The sequence below is a fragment of the Pinus tabuliformis genome, chromosome 6 (genome assembly GCF_031772625.1).
Source record: "Pinus tabuliformis cultivar Carrire ecotype Pingquan chromosome 6, CPIR1, whole genome shotgun sequence".
Classification (NCBI taxonomy): domain Eukaryota; kingdom Viridiplantae; phylum Streptophyta; class Pinopsida; order Pinales; family Pinaceae; genus Pinus; species Pinus tabuliformis.
The window spans coordinates 1,791,164,578-1,791,187,807 of NC_142292.1; positions in this window are offsets into that span (position 1 = coordinate 1,791,164,578).

Below are 23,230 nucleotides of genomic sequence, written 5' to 3' on the forward strand. Positions count from 1 at the left end.
TGTGCTTCCCCTAGGAAACTCCTAACCTCTGTAGTAGATTTGGTTTTAGGCTAGTTCACAATGACTTCAACCTTAGAGGGATTTATCTTCAATTCACCACGACCTACAATATAACCCAAATAATTTAAATATATTCTGCCAAATTCACATATTAACAATTTTACATAGATATTTTCTCTTTTTAAAACATCTAAAGTCTGCTTTACATGCTTCACATGGTCTTCCCATGTATTACTAAAAACAAGAATGTCATCTAAATAAACAATTACAAATTCATCAATAGAAGGTCTGAGTCCATCATTCATAACTCTCATAAATGTAGCAGGAGCATTAGTTAAGCCAAAAGGCATAACCAACCATTCATATAGTCCTTGCATTGTCTTGAAAGCAGTCTTCCATGCATCCTGTTCTGCAACTCTGACCTGATGATAACCACTTTGCAAGTCTAACTTAGAAAAGTAAACTGCCTCTTTCAATTGATCTAATAAATCATCAATATGAGGAAGAGGATAATGATTCTTGATCGTTATTTTATTTAGTGCTCCATAATCAATGTACATTCTCCAGAAACCATCTTTCTTTCTCACCAGCATGATTGGAGATCCACATGGTGATGTGCTTGGTCGTATAAACCATTTATCGAGAAACTCATGTACCTGCTTCTTTATCTCGGCATTCTCTAAAGATAATAACCTATGCATTCCAATGTTAGGTAATGTGGCATCTTGTTGCAAACAAATATCATGTACTATTCCTTGCTTGGGTGGCAGACCTTTTGGTTCTTCAAATAGAACATCATACTTTGAAACAACTTTAACTAAATTAGCTTTCTTTTTAGAATCATAGCCTTCAAATGCATTGGATTTTTCAGGATCCTTTGCCTTTACAACCATTAGTAAAAACTACTTACTTGAATTCACAATTCTTTTCATCTGTCCTGAATTTATGAGAGAATAATTACCATTGAGTTTATGAGCTCTTACAATGTATTCTATTCCATCTTTAGTGAGTTGATACTTATTCTCTTCTCTATAGAAAATAGTTTTCCTATCATACCAGTATCGACTTCCCAAAACAATACCACATACACCCAATGGTACTATATCTAACTTAACCTCATCTGCAAATGTTGATCCAATAGCAAACCTAAGTTTACATTGTCTCATTACTTGTAGCCTTGTTTTATCACACACCCAACCTAATGGATATGGCATCTCATGAGGTTTTGTTTCTAATCCCAACTTCTCTATAATTGTTTCAGAAATCAAATTTACTTGTGATTCACTATCAAACAAAGGATCAATCTTATTGTGCTTGGAAATTACTCTAATACGAAAAAGCTCATTTCTTTCCCTCTCATTATTTTCATTATCAACAGATTGTGCAGAATTACTTGTGGATGCTTTAGAATCTTTACCTTTAATACTTGTGGTTGTAACTGTTGTTTCATCACCTGAATCTGGTCCCAAGTCCTTCTAAATACTAGCAACATTCTTTTTCTTCTTTCCACCAAACTTCTTAGGTTTCAGTTCTGGATGCAAAAACTAGCAGTGTGCCTCATCGTGTCCTCCTTTCTTGCAATGAATGCATGAAGGTTTATCCCTATTTACAGTGTTTTCTTTCCTATCCTTCCATTTTAGTTTATTCTTTTCATTTCTCTTGTTTACAGAATATTTAGATGATCTCCCAATCTTTGGGTTTACATTATTACATCTAGCTTCTAGATGTGTTTCCTGAACTGATACATCATCTAGGCTAATGGGACTAAACATGAGAATAGTATGCTTTAAATAGCTATGAAGACCAACTATATACTTCAAGAAAGTCTCAGGTGAATCTAATGATATACCTAGAGTTAAAGCTCTCTTTCTGAATTCATGAGTATAACTTTGTACACTTTGACCCTTCAGTTGACGAAGAGTTTGCTAACTCATCATTGCCTACTACATGTAAGCTAAAGGATAGAATTTCCTTTTGATAGCAGAAACAAATTCATTCCAGGTAGAAATGATTTTACCATGTTTTTGCAGATCAACTTGTGTCTAGCTTCCCAGCATATTAGTGCAGTTCTATTATCACTAAGATTTTCCCTGAAGTTGTAAGAAGAGGGAAAGGGGTCCGAGGTAACCACAAACCAACTTTTAGGTACAGAATCTAGCCAATATGTACCCAAAGAGGGCTCTCTCTTTAAGATTTATCTTTGTTTTATCTGATATTAGGCTAGTTATGAAAGCTTGGGGGTTTTGATTGTGTTTGGTGGTGGAATTCAGAAGCAAATGGATAGAATTGAGTGTTTCAGGCCATTGGGCTATGGAGTCAATATAAAAAGGATGAAGGGAAATTAAGAATCCTTCGACATGTTTTAAGAGAGGGGAAAATGACTGACCACAAATAAAAAGCAATTAATAATTTTTTATTAAATGATAGAAATGATAAACTAAGAAGCAGGAGCAATTAAGAATTCACTGCCTATGATAGTTTAGAAGAAAACATTTAGAATAAAAATGATTTTAAAGACAGATTACACTTAAGCACTTTCTAAATTACACTTTTTCGTTTAATATTTATATATGGAACACAATTGAACTATTTAAACAAGAAAACAATAACACATGAGATATAGATACTTATTTGTCCAGTGTTTGACACATGAATCCTGTGAAAAGTCCTTTGTATTATTCCTTCATCCAGCTAGCCATACAAAAATTTTCCAACAGTACTTCTTTTCCAAAATAATCAGTCTTACATAGATGTCTAAGAATCCACCCCTCAATACACTGAATGAGGGAGTATTTATACAAAAATTTACAATAAAATATTTCATAACAAAGGGAGATATATTCTAGGATGACTAACTATATGTTACATGAAAATAGAGACAGATGGTCTCGAATATAGAAGATAAAGGTAAACTGGTGGCTTGTTGTCCCTATTTTTGTGAATGAGCTGAAGGCAGGCACTATGATTGGGCATCTTGTTGTCTTCTTTGTAATTCTGTGCTGGCTGCCCTGCTTTTCATCTTCTTACTGATTTTCTTTGACCTGTTCTGATACTCTTTACCTGTTTGATCCTTGTTCACCTTCTATTACCACCATTGACTATGGTAAAAAATGAAAATTTACCCTTTTACCAAGGATAAATTACAAAATTTCTGTCATATCTTTCCACCATTTTTCTTGTGGTATTCTAGTCCTTTGAAGTTTTCTTAAGATCTCATCAGTTGTTGGTGTATTTGAAAAAATGAGGTTGAACTTGGAACAAATGTTTTATTTCATGCTCCACATAGAAAAGGTTCTCTAGACTGTCATAGATAACTCTGCCTGTAGGTAGTGCCTTTGGTGCAGATGCACTAGCAGATGAGCTGGTCTAGTTTTCTGCATACTGAGCCAACGTGTCAACGTAGTCTATATGTCTTATCAATTTGTCATTAATAACTAAAGGACTGGGAAGCCCTTTACTCTGCAATATGCCAAATTTCTCCATAAAATCATTAATTTCCTCTTATATATTCTGGCATCTCCTCTCCAAATTCTACATGAGATTCCTTTTGGTCAACATCCTTTTGACATTTAGAATAGTCCCTATTCTTTCTTCAATGCCAAACTCTTCTAGTTGGTACTTATTTTTAATATTCAAAAAGTTTATTAGCATGGATGCTTCCTCGGGCTTTCTTCCTAGTTCCTCCTTAGTCCTCTGGATTTCTTCAAGAGCCACTTTTACTAAATCAATTTGTTAAAAATTATTTGTATTGATGGCCAAGCATCATTTACTGACTTAGTGATGTTGGTCCAAAGAATTTTCCTAATGTTTGCTAAGGGATTCTGAAAAGTGAGGTCCTTCTCTAGTGATTTCACCTGTTGAGCTAATCCTTTATTCTCCCTCACCTTTTCAGCAAAATTGATCTTAGAAAGATTATATTTATGTTCTAAGGTAACAAATTGTTCTTTTACATTCTGCAATTCTGAAACTTGGAGCTTCATCTCCTCCACTGACTTTATTAATTCTTATGTTCTTAAACCTAAAGTACCTGCTTGTGTTGTTCTTGCCATTGTTGTTCCTGCTATTACTTCTGCTGTGACCATTGGGACATTTGGTGCTAGAGCTATTGCAGGTGTTGAGGGACTATAGCAGAAACTACTGGAATCACATTGGGAGGCTGAGAGGTTGACTCTCCTTGCTTACTCTTTAGTGATTTTTCTAACTCTTGCTCAGTTTCCTTCAATTTCTCATTAAGCTTTAAGACTAAGTCCATTAGTTCTTCTACAGATTTCTTTTTAACAACTTTTGTAGTTTGTGGGTGTCTTGATGGTGGCAACTTAGCTGTTTTCCCAAGGAAGCTATGTCTTCATATTTTTTTTTATTACGGCCTTTGCTGCTTTTAGATCCTTTGGGTTATGACCCAATCCAATCACCAACTCCTCCAAAGATTTAATTTTGTTGTCTTTAGCCTGTGAGGAGGCTTTTTCCAGCTGTAGTTGAGCAGTTGTATTATTTAAATAATTTTCCAATCTTTGGGCCATCATGGATTTGCTATTCAACGTTGAATACACCATTTCCCCTGTTTGTTTGTGTAACTCAATCTGGTCTAGGGGATGAATGTTTTTTGCCATAACCTCAAAATTTGTTTGAAGATAATCTGCCCTTGTTTGAGGCTGCTGCACTTTGGGCTTGAAGAAGCTCATTTGCATTTTTCCCTCCTTGATGCCATAAGTTGACATCAACCTGTTCTAATTGGTGGGTGCCATTTTTAAATACTAGTTATAGACCTAGATCCTCAATGACTCATTCCTAGCCTTTATTTCTTTGAATTTCTTTTTAATATCCAGGTTGGCATTTCCTAGAGGCCTGAAGGAAGACACTTCAGCACTTTCTTGTCTCTCCAGCTCCTGTCTCTGTGAGCCAGAAGGTGTCCCACCTACTGGGAAAGTTTGATGACTGTCTACACCTTCTTCTCTTTGACTATCAGTAGTATCTTAAAAAAATTCCTCTTCTAAATGAGGATTTAGCCTGTGACTCCTAGCACTAGGCTATTCAGATGGTCCACTGGTAGGGGTAGCTACTTCCATATATTTTTTTTTGTTCTTCTCCTCATTCAGAGCGGTCTGCAAAATGGGGGGCTCTCCTATGTTTACTTGAGATGGATGTGCCTATTTTTGAGTCTGTCCCTGAGAAGTTTCAGGCTGTTTAGACATGATAGATTGTTCTGTTGCCTGATTTCTAGTCTCTTGTTCCCTTTCCTGCGATTTTCCTGGTAGTGGTGTACTAGTCTCTGGTGGAAGCTTTCAAAAGGTATTAGCTGTTGACGCACTGATCCTTGATACTAACTTTTGAGAAGTCTCAAAATGTACCTGTCCAAAAGAATCTAGGTCAAGTGTCTTTTCAAGATCCTTCATTACATTTTCTATATTGACCTGTTCACTATCCTTTTCTACTAGGGTTCCTTCACTCCATTCATCCATATTAGCAAACTGCTCAATCTTTGGAACTCTGTGTTGCATATGGTGATAGTCTGTTTTTTATTCTTCTATCACAAATAAAACTATGGGGGTCATATGGAGTCCAACTAAAACTTTTGCTTAATTTCAGATCATCCTCTAGAATTCTTTTTGCTTCTCTCCATGCTTCTCTAGTGTTGTAGACAATTGGGCCTAAATGATCCCTAATTCTGAGTTGGGCTTTCTTCTTGGCCTTAGTAAAATGTGTCAAATATGAGTGTATCATCTGTCTGTAGTATTCCAATGCAAACAGTCTCATTGGAACATATTTGGGTAGCTTGAATGGGGAAAGTTCACACCCATATATCCTAATTTCTATTTGATCTTGATATAAATACCAATCACCCACTTTGTATTTTTTAGAGAGTTGGAGGATCCTTTTGATGTCATCACTTGTTCTGTGAGGGGAATTCCCTATCAACAATGTTGTTACTGGATGGACAAACAGATCAATAAACTCATTATAGGAATAAGGGAAAGCAAAATTTCAATGGAAGATGGAAGTCCAAAAGACAATAGACCTTGGATTACCCTTGGTATCAAGTTTCTTGACAAAAAATGGGAAATGGTCTGATTGATAGCAAAGGATGAGGTGGTATATAAAGGTGGAAAGCTTAGAAACCCTTTCATTTTCCAGTCTCATGAACTGGTCATGAATTTTATCAACAATATAAGAGGCATAATCATATTTGACAGCAGGAGGTTGCCTTGGGGTAAATATAGACATCATCACTAGGGTTAATTCATCTAAATACTCACTAGTGTTGAATCCCATGACTGTTGATATCATGTCAACTATTATTTTGCCTATGTTTGTGAAAAACACTAACATATAAGGAGGAGGGTCTTTAGTTTGATACTGTGGTAGTATAAAAGTTTCGCAGAGGTGAGCGAGCTCAGCTTGGGATAATTGAGTTGATTTTTATAGCAAATTTCCAATGGAAATGGGGGTACGGACCTGACTGGGGTGAAATTGCAGCATCTCATTAATTGATTCAGCAGTTATTGTAGAAAGGACTGTTTGGTTGGGAGACATGACTGCTCTGCGAATGGAGTCATAGTTTGCATGGCATTGATGAATTATATCAGGGAAAACATGGACAGAGGGGAGAAATTACATTGGGAGATTGGATTCCCACAGTCCTATGGCATCATGGCCATTCAAATGGTTATCTCGACATTGGTAGAAGACTTTGAGGTGGTCTTTATCAGTGGTTAGGTCTTTTATTTGGAAATCTTTATCTGCCAAAGGCAAATAGTCTAAATCATGATGAGGAGTGGTAATGGGAGAAACATTTAAGGCTACCAGAGTTTCCATACTGGTTCATGTGGATTTCAGGAGGGAAACTAAGGTTTTTTGGGTGGAAATGATGAAATTACAAGTCTGGGTACTTGAATTTGCAAATGGAATGGCAGAATTATGGAATTTTTTTGGTTTTTTAATCAATTTGCAGTGAAAACAAGAATTTATAGGGTTTTATTGTTAGGGAATTGGTAAATACCTACTTTTGGGGGATGAGCAGTAGAATGCAGGTACTGGGCGTAACTGGCTGGCTCTTGGCGGCGTCAGTTGTGAAGTTTGGAGTAGGTTGGCAGCTAAAAACTCAAGCTGGTTGCCTTTGATGTATCATTTTCATGGGCATACAAGTTCACGGGATAAAACAATGGAAACGAAATTATTTTGTTATAGACGCAAAGTCAAGGTTTGGTGGGTTTTGGATGAATGACATCACTAGGAGAGTGACGTGATGTTTTTTCGTTTACTTCGGAGGTGGTAAGCGGTTTATATCGGACTGCTTATGGGGAAGGGGCGGTATTTAGCCTTGAGCCAACGATTCCATAGATTACCCAACGTGTGGCAAAGGCATTGTACAAAAACCACTTTGCGATCGCGCACTAACACATGGTCGCAAAGGGTCGTGTGATATGCACGACAGCCATGGGATTTGGGCGCGTTGATCGGACAACTATCGGAGAGGAAAGGTGATGGGGGTTTTAACAAAGGCAGGTTTGAAATATTTAAGGATTAATTAATTATATCAGGGGTGACGGGATTGGATGGGGAGGCTGTTTAATTAACCGTGAGGGTTAATTAATCCATTAATAATGTGCCGGGGGATTAAGGGCTGTTAGTTAGTTACTGATTAACTAATTAATCCCAATTAATGATGTATTATGGTTATATTTAATGGAGGGGCAGCATATATAAGTATTTGGGGTTTTACATAGTTAAAATAATACAGGAAGGGGTAAATTTTTGTAGGGGAATTACTTAATTACATAAATTAGTAGTTAATATGACATTGAAATGGAAAAAGCGCTAAGTCTAAAACATTTTCATGTGTATACTAAAACTTAGGCTATGTGAAAAATGAGGGTTTTTATGGAAAATATTTTACTTTTCCTAAGTAAAATAGGATTTTACTTTTCCTAAGTAAAATAGGATTTTACTTAGGAAAAACTCATCAAGGGAATGAATGATTTTTATGAAGGGGTATTATGATTAATGAATGGTCTTAAGTACTTAGGCTTTTATAAATTTTTGGGTTGAGGGTCTAATCCCTCCAGAAGTTAGGGAAATGCTCTGAGCCCCTCTAATTTGATAGATACCTTGGTACTTAGGGGAAATTAGTGAAAATTTAGGGAAAATGAGTAGGGATGTTAATTATTTGACTTTGCTTTGTTTGAGATGTTTTCAATGTAATACATGCCTTTGCCTTGTGATGAAAGTAAAATATTAACACATTTAAAATCTTCATTCATCGAATGTGATTCTACAACCATCATCTACCTACCCTACCTACCTTAACCTAACATTTTTACTTCTTTATTTGGGTGCACCTAGACTGGCAAACCCTTATGAAAATTTTCATTTCTTTTACATGGCAATGCCTATCTAAATCAACACTTATTACATCTAAGGGCTCAGATTAAACTGTTGAGCTCCTTTTTCACTCTACCTATCTACTTATCTACCAAGATTACACTGTTTGGTCAGATCTTTATTCTCTCTTTCTACAACATGAAATTGAAATATGAACTATCCAAGTTTAAACTCTTTGACTATTCATGAATTGTGGCATAAGTGACAATCTACACACAATTATTTATTCTACAACAGTAAAAGGAGTGGAATTTAGACTTGCACACTTTCATGGTTTTCCTTTTTTGTTGGTGTTCATTTTCTTTCATTTTTTGACCATATTTTATTTATTTTCACCATTTGATTTTTCTTTTAGGGTACACCCTCTTTACATTTTTTTAATTTTTTGATTTTTTACAAATATGGAAAACCTTTGCAACAAGTAAAGGTATGAACATATTACATAGCTCATCAAGTCAATCATGATATATGACACCTATTGGTATAGGGGCATAACACTGGCTCCACTTGGGGATGGCTTTTCCTGGTGGGAAGTCAAGAAAAACAGATCAAATGGCTTTTGAATGACTTTGACTGCACTATGCAATATTCTTCTACTTGTTGCTTTATTGTATGTATGACAGTGATACTCCTGAATCTTAGGGCCTTCTCTTCGAGCTTCAACTCCAACAAATTACTGTCCAATCAAAACTGTGACTGTACAAAGGATATAATATGTACATGTTAATCAATCAGGGTAACATTAATAAGTAGGATCAAAGTAATGTTTCAACATCTAACCATTGACTGGTCCTTCTTCTGTTTCTGTGCCATCCAAATCTTTTAGAAAATATGTATTGTTTCCATGGAGAGCATAGATGATATATGGTCCCTTCCATAGGAAGACAAACTTCCCATGTTTCCCCTTATCCTCTCTCTTGGAATCCATCTTAACACTTTATCTCCAAGGTAGAAATCATCTGCCCTAGTTCTTTTGTCAAATATCTTGTTTAGCTTCTCCTGCAACACTTGGGATCTTTGGTACACCTCCTCTTTGGTTTTCTATAAATTGATGGTTTGGTTTATCCTTCTTTGAATATCATTGGGTTCCACTTGAGCTTCTTGGAGTATTTTCATTATAGGAACTCCTAATGATTAAGGAAATACATCCTCCATGTCATATACTAACTCATAAGGACTCGTGCCAATGGATATTTTGGTTTTAAGCCTGTTTGCCCATAGTGCATTTATCAATTTCTTGTGCCAAGTCTTCTTGTTCTCCTCCAACAGTTTTTTAATGATATTAATAAGACTCTTGCTGGAAGATTCAACCAATCCATTCCCTTGAGGGTAATAGGTTGTGGAATGACCTAAGGTGATGTGATACTTGTTACAGAAACTGATCATCTTTTCTGATTTGAAAGCTACAACATTATCAGTTATGATTTTAGTAGGGCAGCCAAATCTAGACAATATGTTGGTTTCTAGGAATCCTGTGATGACTGTGTTATTGGCCTGTCTAGAGGGGATGGCCTCTATCCATTTGGTAGAATAGTCAGTGACAATGAGTATCCATTTATGTTGGCCTGAAGATGATGGATGCATTTCTCCAATGAAGTCAAAACCCCATTGTCGGAAAGTTTTCTCAGTGGAAATGGGTTTCAGGGTTAAAGGTAACAACTTTCTCTTGCCTTCAAAAATTTGACATTTCTGGCAAGAAGTGAAAAATTTCTTCAGCATTTAGGTTTTGTAAAACATAAATCACATCATCATACCAAGGTGAGTCTGAAGAGGCCTTGCTGATTTGTGGAATCACCAACTTCTATTCGTCATCCAGTTCATTTATGTCCAGGGCTTGACAATTAGTTTCTGCCATAAGTTTGGCCAATCCTTATCCTTTTATCAGTTTTGTAGGTTTTAAGGTTTCTCAGTGGAAATGGGTTTCAGGGGTAAAGGTAACAACTTTCTTTTGCCTTCAAAAATTTGACATATATGGCAAGAAGTGACAAATTTCTTCACATCTGCAAACAAGGTTTGCCAATAGAATCCAACCCTTAGGATATTATCTGCAGTTGACTTCGAATAGAGGTATCCACCATATTCTCTTGCATGAAATTCTTGGAGAGCCTTATTAGCTTCATCTTTTAACAAAAATTTCAATAAAATTCCTTCATGATTTTTCCAAAAAAGAGTATTGTCTATGATACAAAACTTTGAAGCTTTCATTTTTAAAAACCTTTTTTTCGTTCTGGATAACCCTAGAGGAGCTTGCAAGTTTTGTAAAACATAAATCAAATCAGCATACCAAGGTGAGTCTGAAAAGGCCTGGCTGATTGGTGGAGTTTCCAACTCCTGTTCATCATCTAGTTCATTTATGTCCAGGGCTTGATAATGAGTTTCTGCCATAAGTTTTGCCAATCCCTCCCCTTTTATCAGTTTTGTAGGTTTTATCTCTATATCATACTCTAATATGGTAGAAATCCATTTACCACTTTTGCCCTCAATTCCATCCTAAGTGAGGATGTCTTTGACAACTACATTAGGTACATAGGCTATCACATGAGAATATAATATGTACACTCTAAAGTCCTCAATGGCTTTTACCAGTGGAAAAGCTTGTTTCTCCATTATTTTGTATTTTAGTGATGCATCTCTAAGTGCTTTAATAAAAAAGGCAATGGGTTTTTCACATCCTTGATCATCCTTTTGTAATAAAACAACTACTATGGTGTGTTCTAATGCAAAAGAAAAAATGATGAAGTCTCTATCAAATTCAGGACTAGTAAGGACCGGTGTTTTGGTTAAGGCCATTTTAATTTCTTTGAATGATTGCTTGGCCTCTACTATCCATTTTATACTTGAGTCCTTTTTGAGCATGTTATTTAGTTATCTAATGAGTTCTACTAAGTTAGAAATGAATCTTCTCAAAAAATTTATCTTCCCAAGGAAAGCCATAAGTTCTTTGATACTTCTTGGATGAGGTATCTGTAGAATAGCTTCTATTCTAGCAGGATCAATTCGAATGCCATCATTGGAGATGATGTGACCCAAGAGTTTACCGTCCTCCAAGCCAAACAAAGACATCTTTGGATTCAAAGAAATACCATATCTTTTTCATTTTAAAGATACTTGTTTGAGATGGTCCAGATGCTACTGATCTGATTTAGAAAAAACAATTAGATCATCCAGATATATAACAAGAAAATCATGAATCTCTTTGGAAAATGCAATGTCCATTACTCTTTGGAAAGTTTCTCCTGCATTTTTGAGTCCAAATGGCATTTTGATGTACATAAAAGTGCCCCATGGTGTTGTAAAAGCTATTTTCTCTTACTCATCAGGATGAACCAGACTGTGGTTATACCCTAAGAACCCATCTAAAAGTGAAACTCTATAAGAACCTACTACCCTTTGCAAAATATGATCCATCTTAGGTAAAGGGTAATTATCTTTTAGAGAAATCTTATTCACATTTCTCAGATCAACACATAATCTTATTTCCCCATTTTTCTTCCTAGTAGGTACTAGATTAGACACCCACTCTAAAAATCTAATAGGGGAAATTATCCCTACTTCATACATACGTTTAATTTCTTTTTCCATCAATGGTAATAATACAGGGTTTATTCTTCTGAGCTTTTGTTTAAATGGCTTCTGATTTTCTTTTAGAGGTATAGTATGCTGAATTATAGAGGTGTCATATGATTTCAAAACCTCATAACTCCAGGCAAAGACATCCTAGAATTCTCTGATGAGTTCAACCTATTTTATCTTCTGATCAGGAGGTAAAGATTTGGATAGTTTTATCATTTTTGGATTTTCCTCTGTCCCTAAGTTATATTCTTCAATCTTCGCTTTTAATGGTTCCATCTTTGGTTTTTTAGAAATGTCATTGGAATCAAAGAGGTATTTTAGAAGAGTTAACCCTTTAGGTAGATGATTGTCTTTTAGATCAATGATCTCTGTTTCTTCTTCAATTATTTCATCAAGGTCCATTTGTTTAAGGTCTTGCACTTCCTTTTTAGTGAACTTTGTGGGATAAAACATTTGAATTGAACTCTCTTCTGAAATGTTTATTTCTACCTCATCTATCTGATTTGAATTAATGATTGTATCAACATCTATGTAACTGTTAGAAAATTCTTCATCTAAAGTTAAAAAGATATTAATCTGCTCATCACTATCAAACACTTGCCAGTTCTTTAGATTGTTAGGTATGGATGGTCTGTGTCTAATCTCAACAGTGAACTGATGATTAGGTTGAAAAGGTAATTTTCAAGTGCTGGAAAACATTGCCAGACTGTGGGCTTGCAAGTTGTGTTTTCTAGGGATTGTAGCAAGCTAAGTTTCCATAAAAGTATTAAGAATCTCTATGATTGTTTCTCTATAGTATCCTAATCTAGGATCCTTAGTTAAATATTTTCCTTTGATCTATTTAATGATTCATTCAGAATCTCCTATGACAGATACTCTAATTGCTCCTAATCTTTTAACAGGTTTTAGACCTAGCAAGAGAGCTTCATAACTTGCCATATTATTGGTACACTTAAAATTTAATCTGTAGGCATGGCCTTCAGCATGGTCATTTTCTAGATTGTACATCCAAACTCTTGCTCCTGCACCTATTTTATTGAATGAGCCATCAAATTCTAAATGCCAAAGAATTTCATGTTCATAGTTGGTACCAGGGGTGGTGGGAATTTGTTTAAGAGTGAGATTTGGTTTTTCATTTTCATCTGGTTTTCTTTGGGGAACTGATATTTCATTGTTTTCTGAGATCTACTGGATGTAAACACTTGATTTTCCTTTTTTAATTTCTTTTGTTTATGCTACTAAAACTTCTACAGTGTTGGAAGGATTGGTTTGAGCATAATGGAGAATAAATGAGTCCATATCAGAGTGTACTTAGTATATGGGGAAAATTTGTGGTTTTTCCTGACTACTTACTACATATTTCATCAATGTTTCTCTGTATAGCTTCTTAGGTTGGCCAAAAATTGAGATAGTAGCATAGGACATGTCTAATTGAAGAGATCCCAAAAGCTTAGCACCCCATGATCTTGAAAATAACATACCATATTTTGGTGGTATATTTGTTGCTACTATATCCATTAAAATTGGTTTTGCAGGTTATTGAACCAATGAGACACACAAGTCTTTTATTAATCCTAAACATCTTACCTAGCTAGAATCAAAAGAAAAGAGGTCTTTGTATGGCCTGGTGATGTCAGGGTCTAATTTTTCCATTACAGACTTGGGCATTAGGTCGTGAGATGCCCCAGAATTAAACATGGCATTGTGAAGGATCTTATCAAGTATATTTAAGTTCACATAGAAAGGAGGAATTCCTCCTTCTCATGGTTTTCCATTTACTTGAGGGCCAAAGATTAATTCTAGTTGGTAATCAAATACATTAACCGAGTCTTCAATTCTAGTGATTTTAAGTGATCTGTTAATTTGACTTCTGTAGGTTTCATGTTTAACTAATCGAGACAATGGAACAACAATTTCTAGCTTGCCTACTTCAGTCTCCAGATTGAAAGGTTTTTATGTTTGGGTTTTTATGTTTTGAATAGTGGGATTCTCTCTATTTTTTGTATTTTCGATGTTTTTCTTCTTTTCAGGGGTAGGGCTATGATTTGAAGTTTCTCCTAAGTCAACTTCTGGAGGTTCTTCCACATTTTCTTTAGGAGGAGAAGAAGTGGAGGTGTTAGAGACATATTTGGGCACTACAACCCCAATCACATATGTCCATAAACCAAGGGCTTCTAAACCCCTAAAAATGTTGTTTCATACCCTAATGGAACAAGGTCAGCTGATTACATCATCTCCCAGAAGTTCTCCAAGAAAAACTACTCAGAACTAGTCAAAACAGGACCATATAAACTACTCCATGCATCGGGTGTGATGCATCTCACTTATTACACATGGGGGTTGTGATGCATACTAGAAATCCCTTCTGTAGGGCGTGATGAGCGAGAGCAGACAAATAGCAAAAGCTGTTTGCTAGGTGGAAACCTAGAGAATCTTCTAGAAACTACTCATATGACACTTTCCTCTCTGAATTCATCTAGGGATGAGTAAGAGATCTGAAATCTCCAAGTGGAAGCAAGAACTATCAGTGAAATGACACTAATCAAAATCCTAGAAGCTGAATCACTCTCCTGAACACATCTATATATGGATCCCTCATCCAAGAGATCCAGAGGCTGGAATTTTGTAATTTGCAAGGAAGTGTTGTTGGTTTCTCTTTGAAGACATTATTGGGTGATATTGCTTTGTATGAGGTGAAGAGGGGTTTCATGTTGGGAGGATGATGCTGGATTAGACAGCTTGGTTGTAATCCTCTCTTCTACTACTTCTATCAATAAAGCTATTTGATTTTTCCTCCATATGCTTGTATATCTCTGAATCTTGTTTATGTATGCATTTATATGGTTAATGTACATCTGATCCTACATTATTTATGGTAATAGATCTCTATGCTTTGATGGTGTTTTGTTGCCTTGGCTCTACAAGTGTTCTTTGAAGCAGGACAAGTGAGAAAGGAGTGGCGAAAGCTCTATCAAAGGAGAGAGGAAACAAGCAAGGAGACTAGTGAAAGACTGAGGCTGGTACACTCTACTTCTCTCTCATCTATCTCTCATAAAGGAAAACACAAGTAACTTTAGTTTTTTTGTTTCTAGGATAGCTAGCCGTCTTAGTGGGACTAGCAGCTTTGAATGGAAACTATTTTTTCTCGATAACAAAATGGTGACTCCACTGGGGAGCGAATAGTTTGTTTGTTTCATTACTGTTGTTTACCTTATAAACCATAGACGGATCCTGAAGTCAAGCCAGCTAGCCTTCAAACTGCTTTTGTTATGCAACTGTAAAGTAGATCAACACTACTTCAGTCAATCTCTGGGTTGGTTGATGAACTGAACATCTAGCTTGCAAACATCCTAAGTGCCCTGGTGGTATCTCAAATAACCTCATTATATTAGCCCCTATACTTTGTTTTTACTAACAACCAATAGCTCAGCCTAAATCTCTGAACTTAGCTGCAAACTGTGAGCAAAAACCAAGCTCAGTCTCATCCCTGGACCATCGCACTATCTCTTCTTGGTAGTCTGGATGCATCACACCTCCCGTGTGTTGTAGGTGAGATGCAACCTTGTTTCCCTGTGTTACAGGTGTGATGATCAGATGAGACTGTTTCTACCTCCAGATTTTGGTTTTTTCTTCATTGTCTTGAACTTTATTTAGTAGTTTTGCAATCTGTGATCATTATATCTCTGTTGAAACCATCTTCCTCTGCATTATTCATCCTCCATCAAAAGAAATTATGAATGTTTTTTATGTATTTTTCATCATTTACAGTTCTCCTTTGCAAATAGTAGCTTAATCGAACTGTCGTCTTTCATTTTGAAAGTGTCGTTTTCAGTCAAGAAAAAGAGTATTACAAAGAATTCCTCTTTTAGATAGTCGATTACACTTTTTCCATTGTATTTGATTTGAATCATTAGTATTTCAAGTGTCGAAAGTAGTTTAAATTCAAAATCGCAAAGTGTTGTCTTGACCCTACTTTCGTTTTTTGAAAAGAAAATTGTTAGTACTATCACTTTGAAAGAGAATAGTTCAGATCTATACTTTGTTTTCTTTTTGTCATTCTCACATTAAGGAAACTGAAAAACAATACATGCATGTGCATTTGCATTAAGACTGCATGCTGAAGTTGATTTAGGAAAAGTGCATCTAGTGTGTGCTCTCTGCTCTATGTTGAAAGAATTTCATTTCTCTTTCCTTAGTAGCTAGGATTTTCATTGCAAAAAGAAAGTAAACGACTGTTTATCATCTTAGATTACATATTTAGGAATTGTATATCTATATCATGCAGTGAACCTTAAAGGCAAACTTTTTAAGAAAGATCAATTGTAAAATAAAATTCAATGAACATAAAAACGCTTTGGAACCTAATGCACAACATTTAGAAGTCTAGGCTAGAGATGTATTCTGACGTCGTGAAGCCTGGTAACTATCGCTTTCATCATAGGTTGGGTGATTCCTCCTCTTTGAGATGACAAGTGCCAGTATGGACTTGTTCTCCCATGTACCGTCGAGTATATATTGGGAGACCACAATAGGCTACATCTTTTATCCTTAGGAAGCCATGTCTGATGCCCTATCGATCACAATGCACTAAATATAACATTTAGGAAGATTGACTGCCATATCGTGAAAGGTATTCTACAGTTTTGGGATTGGTTTGGTAATACCTCTGTCTAGATTTCCAGAGCAGTCACTTTCGTTCCTTTTGAAACTCCTTAAAAGAAAAGGTCTATCTGAGCACTTGTCACTTCAGGCTCATTAAAAATCGAAGGCGACTAGAGTCATCTTTAGCATTTTCTCGACTCTTAAAAATTGAAAAAGTAAGTTGTGTCAAAGCGTCATAAAATTTATTTTAATCGGAATAATGTCACTATTCCCTCGTTGGTCTTTAGGTTGATAAATGGAGTCTATCAATCAAGGATTCCCCCTTGGGGGAAATCCTAGTCCCTTCTCCTCTTGGGGGGAGGTTGGTGCTCCACACATGGCCACATTGTCCATTCCAGGACTCACAATTGGCCTGCTAGTATGGCCTTTATCGACCTCTATCATTCAAAACACTACAATTCCTCAGCAATCAAATCAGCAACCAGATGAAGTTGCTCCCCCACCTTCTACTTCGTTTGTTTCTCCCTCTCCTTCTTTCTCTTCGCTTGGTGAAGCTAGTAACACTAAAATCCAAGTAACTAAGAAGAAGAATAAAGGGAAGGAGAAAAAGAAGAAGAGCCCAACAACAAAAGGGGGAAACCATACATCATCTGGAAAAAATCCACACACTGCACCTTCCAAACCTAAATCTCCATGTGTCATTTGCAAGGGAGACCACTATCATCGAGATTGTCCCTGCATTCCATGGATCTTGAGGGACTAGTCTCCCCGCTTACACAATCTGGTGTCTTCAACCGCTGACGATCATGTTGAGATGACATCATCAACTAGTGAAGGCGATCATGCCCTCCACCGTTGTCCCTTCTTAGACGAAGCTAAAAGAGTCTTGGATAACCGTACTGCATCACCACAGCGACTTCCTCCTAAATATAAGAAACTCTTGCCAAGTCCATCGCTAGTTGAAAATCTGACTGACACACCATTGTTGTCGGTCGAAGCACCTATGATTGAAGATATACCCTTTGAGTCCACACCAAGCCAAAGTCAATAGGTTGAGATGGCAGTCGATCCAATCTTGTCTTCAGAGGACCCACCTTCAAATGATACTGTCACCAAATAGAATGAGAACAACACTGTTCAAATTCTTTTCATAAACACAAACTCCGATGAACATGGGGGCAATCTACCCATTCCTTTACCGTAGAAAGGAAGTTCATCATATATGTATCCGGTCGTTTATTCAGTCCCACCTCCAAGCAATCTAGTTGTTTCCTTCGATTGAAATCTTCTAGGCAGACCCTGACAACCATCTAACGTACCATTCCAAATCATAGTACAAGCTTACAGAACGATCATAGTCAGTACTGTTATGCTCCTATACCAATACATGTCATATTTCATGATTGACTTGATGAGCTATGAATATGTTCATACCTTTCCTTGTTGCAAAGGTTTTCCATATTTTCAAAAAATCAAAAAATTTAAAAAATGTAAAGAGGGTATACCCTAAAAGAAAAATCAAAGGGTGAAAATAAATAAAATGGTCAAAAAAGTGAAGAAAAATGAACCCCACCAAAAGAAAGACGAAGGAAAGTGTGCAAGTCTAAATGCCACTACTATTCCATTTTTTGTAATAAGCAATTGTGTGCAGCTTGTTAAACTTATGCCACAATTGATGAAGAGTCAAATTGTTTAAACTTGGCTCATTCATTTTTCAATTTCATGTTGTAGAGATAGAGAATAAAATCTTACCAAACTGTATAATCTTGGCAGATAAGTAGATAGGTAGAGTGAATAAAAGGAGCTCAACAATTTAATCTGAGCCCTTGGATGTAATAAGGTTAGATTTAGATAGACTTCCATATGTAAAAGAAAAATTGTGAGAAGGGTTTTCCAGTCCAAGTGCACCCTAATAAAGAAGAAAAAAAGTTAGGCTAAAGTAGGTAGGGTAGGTAAATGGTGTTGCAGAATTACTTGTGATGGATAATGTTTGTGAAACGTGTTAATTTTCACTTTTATCACAAGTGCAATGCAAATATTTCACTTGATGTAGTTCAAGCAAAACAAGGTTAAATAATTAACTTCCCTTCACATTTTTCCCTAAAGATTTCACTAATTCCCCCTAAAGTATTAAGGTCTTTGAAAATCAAAGGGGCTTAGAGGATTTCTCTGACTTCTTGAGGGACCGGACCCTCAGCCCAATGATTTAAAAGCCTAAGTACTTAAACTCATCCATAAACCATTCATTTGACTTCATGAACTCATTTCCTAAGTAAAAATCCTATTTTTACTTAGGAAAATACATAATATCACCTAAAAGCCCATTTTTTCACTCAAAGCCTAAGTTTAAATGTATATCCAAAATATTTTAACTTAGCACTTTCATTTCATTTGTCATATTAAATTTTAACATATATTGTATAAATCCCTTACAATATGTTCCCTTTCTTGTATTATTTAGTTATATACAAATCCCCGAAACATTATGTACCCCGCCCCGGTTATTATAACCATAGAAATAGTCAAAAGGGATTAATGGATTTATTTGAAATTCATTAATAACCAAATTTCCCCACCCCATGAAATGGAATTAATTAACCCTCAAGGTTAATTAAGAACCACCCCTAACCAATTATAAAAATATGTTTATTATGTCGGGCCCGCTACAGTAAACCCTCCACCATATTACCCTTCCTTTCCACCACATGATCACTTTCCCATCATCTGATGGTTGACACTGATATCAAGCCCCCCCGGTGACCGCTCTTTAATGCACGATCACCAGGTGGTTTTCCACCCGTACCTCCGCCACGCGTCGTGTAGTCCATATGATCGCTCGCCCTCGGTCCAAAACCACCCAGCCCCAAAAGTGGTGCGAGCACATACCGCTTACCACCCCTCCATAAAATGACAAAACGTCCCATCTCTGCTTGCGTCATCCGCCCAATAAATCCAAAAAACCCCGCCAACCTCAGTTTTGTTAAATAAAACAAAAAAGAGTCATTTTCACTGTTATACGCTACGACCAGTGCTCCCATGCAAAACAACATCCAAGTCAACTGTTCCAGTTTCCCAACTGCCACTTGATCAGAAAATCTACAACGACGCACTCCGCAACCTGTCATCCAACCTTCCATTGTACTGTGTACATCCTTGATACAGGTATTTATCCGAGTCTACCTTGAAACCCTGTAATTTCAGTTTTGTACTTAAAATTCTACAAGAAAGGTCCAAATTCAGTTCTAGGACAATCTTTTGTTGCCATAAAAAGTTCCCAAACCTACTGTTTGGTATATTTTCTGACAGAAAGTCTAAATTCCATTTTGAATCCACAAGAACCGAAATGGAAACCCCTATAGCCCTGAATGTAGCACCCATGAATGCTCCCCACAAAGACTTAGATTATCTACCTCTGGCCGATAAGGATTTTTAGATGAAAGACCTATCTAGTGTCAAAAACCATCTTCAGGTCTTCTGCCAAGCTAGAGATAGTTATCTGAATAAGTCTAACATTTTTGGATTGTGGGAATCTAACATTCCCATGTATTTCCTCTCCTTAGTCCATGTTCTCCCAGACATAATTCATCAATGCTATGCTAATTATGATCCCAACCATAGAGCTGTTATGTCCCCAAGCCAGACAGTCCTTTTTCCCATAGCTACTCAATCCATCAATGAAATGTTGTAGTTCCATACCAGTCATGCTCTCACTCCTAGTTCCATGGCATATTTACTTGAAAAAGCATCTCATTTATCCAAATCCGAAGTGACTCGTATTGCTCAAACCTTCATGTTACCAAAGCACCAGCCCAAAGGTCCACCTCCATATCTACAGGCTTTCCTCACTGAAACTGGAAGAATCATTTTTTATATGATATCCCTGATTATGGGATTTAACTCTAGTGAATATGTTGATGATAACACCCTAGTCTTATTATCATTCTTTACTCTAGGACAGCCCCTTCCTGTCAGATATGACTATGCCACCTATATTTCCAACAAGATCCATGATCAATTCCTGAATTTGGAAAGGGAAGGAGTTTTCAAATACACCTCTTTCATATACCATCTTATGTTATATTATTAGTCAGATAACTTTCCTTTCCCTATCAAGAAGCTTGACACCAAAGGAAATCCTAAATATGTTATCTTTTGGAGTTCAATCTTTCATAATTCCAGTGAGTCCCCTTACACTTATAGTGAATTTATTGACCTAATTTTACATCCAGCAACCACTCTGTTGAGAGGAGTTTCCCCTCCTAGGATCAATGGTGATATGAAGAAAAATATCTAGCTTTCTAAGCAATACAAGATAGGTGACTGGTACCTACATAAAGATCACACAGAAATCAAGATGTATGGGTGTGAACTTTGCCCTTTTAAGTTACCCAAGTATGTTCCCATGAGATTATTTGCATTGGAATATTTCAGGCAGATCATAAATGCAGATTTAGTCCACTTTTGTGGTGCCAAGAAGAAAGCTCAGCTAAGAATTAGGAATCAGATAGGCCCTTTTGTCATCAACAATAGGGACGCATGGAAAGAAGCTGAAATATTGGAAGACCACCTTAAATTACGAAAGAGTTTTAGGTGGGTGCCATATGATCCCAATAGCTTCATATGTGACAGAAGGATGAAAAACAGGCTATCACCTTACATACATCATAGGATCCCACAAATTGAGCAGTTTGCAAACTTGGATGAATGGATAGAGGGGACCCTAGTAGGAGATGTTAATGAGCAGGTTAATATGGAAAATGCTATGAGAGATCTTGAGAAAACCCTTGACTTGGATTCTTTTGTGCAGGTACCATTCAAGTTGTCTAAAAAATCAGCAATTAGTACATCCACTACTGGAACTTCTTAACGGCCTCCACAAAAAGTCAACATACCAGACACAGGAACATCCAAAGGAAAGGAAGTAGAGACCACAGAAGAGCCTACAATGACAGATCAGCCTGGAATTTCCAATGAACAGAGTCAAGTACCAACTCCTCCAACTCAAACTAAAGTAGCAAAAAGTCCAATTTTGCAAACTCCTCTAACTGAGGAAAGAAATAAAAAGAGGGATAGGGAAACCACTACCCCCACCAGTGGACCTACAGGATAGCCTAGGACAAAGAGGCAAAGACTGAATCCTCTTTCAGAAGAGGAAATTATTGAAGAAACTATAGATAGTCAAAGAGTAGAAAGGGTAGTTAGCCAACAAACTTCCCCATTGGGAGGAACATCCACTAGCTCACAGAGGCAGGAGCTAGAAAGACAACATAGTTTAGAAGTATCATCCACCAGGCCACAAAGTAAAGAGGCCTGAGATATCAAGAAGAAATTCACAGAAATAAAAGCAAAAAATGATCCAGTGAGACTTCAAATTTACAATTAGTCTTTGAAAATGGCCCCCACAAACCAACAGAGATTGATGTCAGCTTATGACATTCAAGAGGGCAAGATGATAATGAGCTACTTGAAGCCAAAGGTTCAGCAACCTCAAAAAGTAGCAAATTATATCAGGACAAATATGGAAGTCTTGGCTAAGGATATTAATCATTTGGATCAGATTGAACTTCACAAGCAAACTGGAGAAATGGTTTATTCAACCTTAACCAGTAAAGCATTGATGGCTCATAGGCTACAAAATTCTTTGGATAAAACAACTGCGCAATTGAACTTAGAAAAATCCTCCTCCCTGGCTAAGGATTACAGAATAAAATCATTAGAAGAAATCATCATTGGATTGGGACATGATCCCAAAGATGTAAAGGGTGTAGAAGCACTAATCAAGAAGAAAGAAGAAGATATTGCTGCCTTGAGGAAGCAGCTAAAGCTTCCTCCTTCAAGGCATCCACAGACTGCTGAGGTTATAAAGCAGAAATCTGAAGAAGAAATGTTGGATATCCTCTTGAAACCCAATGAAAGATTGAATGACATAGAGCAGGCATTAGAGAAAGCACTGAAGGATAGGCAGGGAGAGTAAACCTCTCAGCCTCCTGATGTAATCCCCATAGTCTCAACAGCAATCCCTTCTACACTTGGAACAACATTAGTTCCAAGCATCCTAGTAGCTACAGCAGAGGTGGTCCCAGGTACAACAACAATAGGAACGGGACAAGGTGGCAATGCTAATTTGAGCACTGAAGAGTTGATAAAGGAAATGGAGGAAATGAGACTACAAGTTTCAGAATTAAAACAGGTAAAAGAGTAGTTGGCTAAGGTAGAAAGAAATTATGATATCTCCAAAATAAATGTTGTGGAAAAAACAAGGGAGATAATAGCATTAGAAAATAAAGTGAAAACATTAGAAAAGGATCTCACTTTTGACAAGCATCTGGCAGAGATCAAGAAAATTATGTGGGCCAACATCACCCAATCCATAAATGATGTATGGCCATCCATCCAAGTAATCCATGAACAGATTGATTTAGTGAAAGTAGCATAGGGAGAAATTCATGTTGAGATTGCAACAATATGATGGAGCTTAGTGAAAAGAGTCGCCTTCACTAAGTGGGCCCGCAGGCTATTTTTGGCGCAAGTCTATTTTTAGACTATGTCTATTTTTAGACATATGGATCATGTCTATGTTTATGGATGATTGATCAAGTTGGGAAAATAGATGGACTTCTATTTTTGATGAAAGTGTGAGTGATCACAGTGTGAGTGATCAAGTCTATTTTTAGAC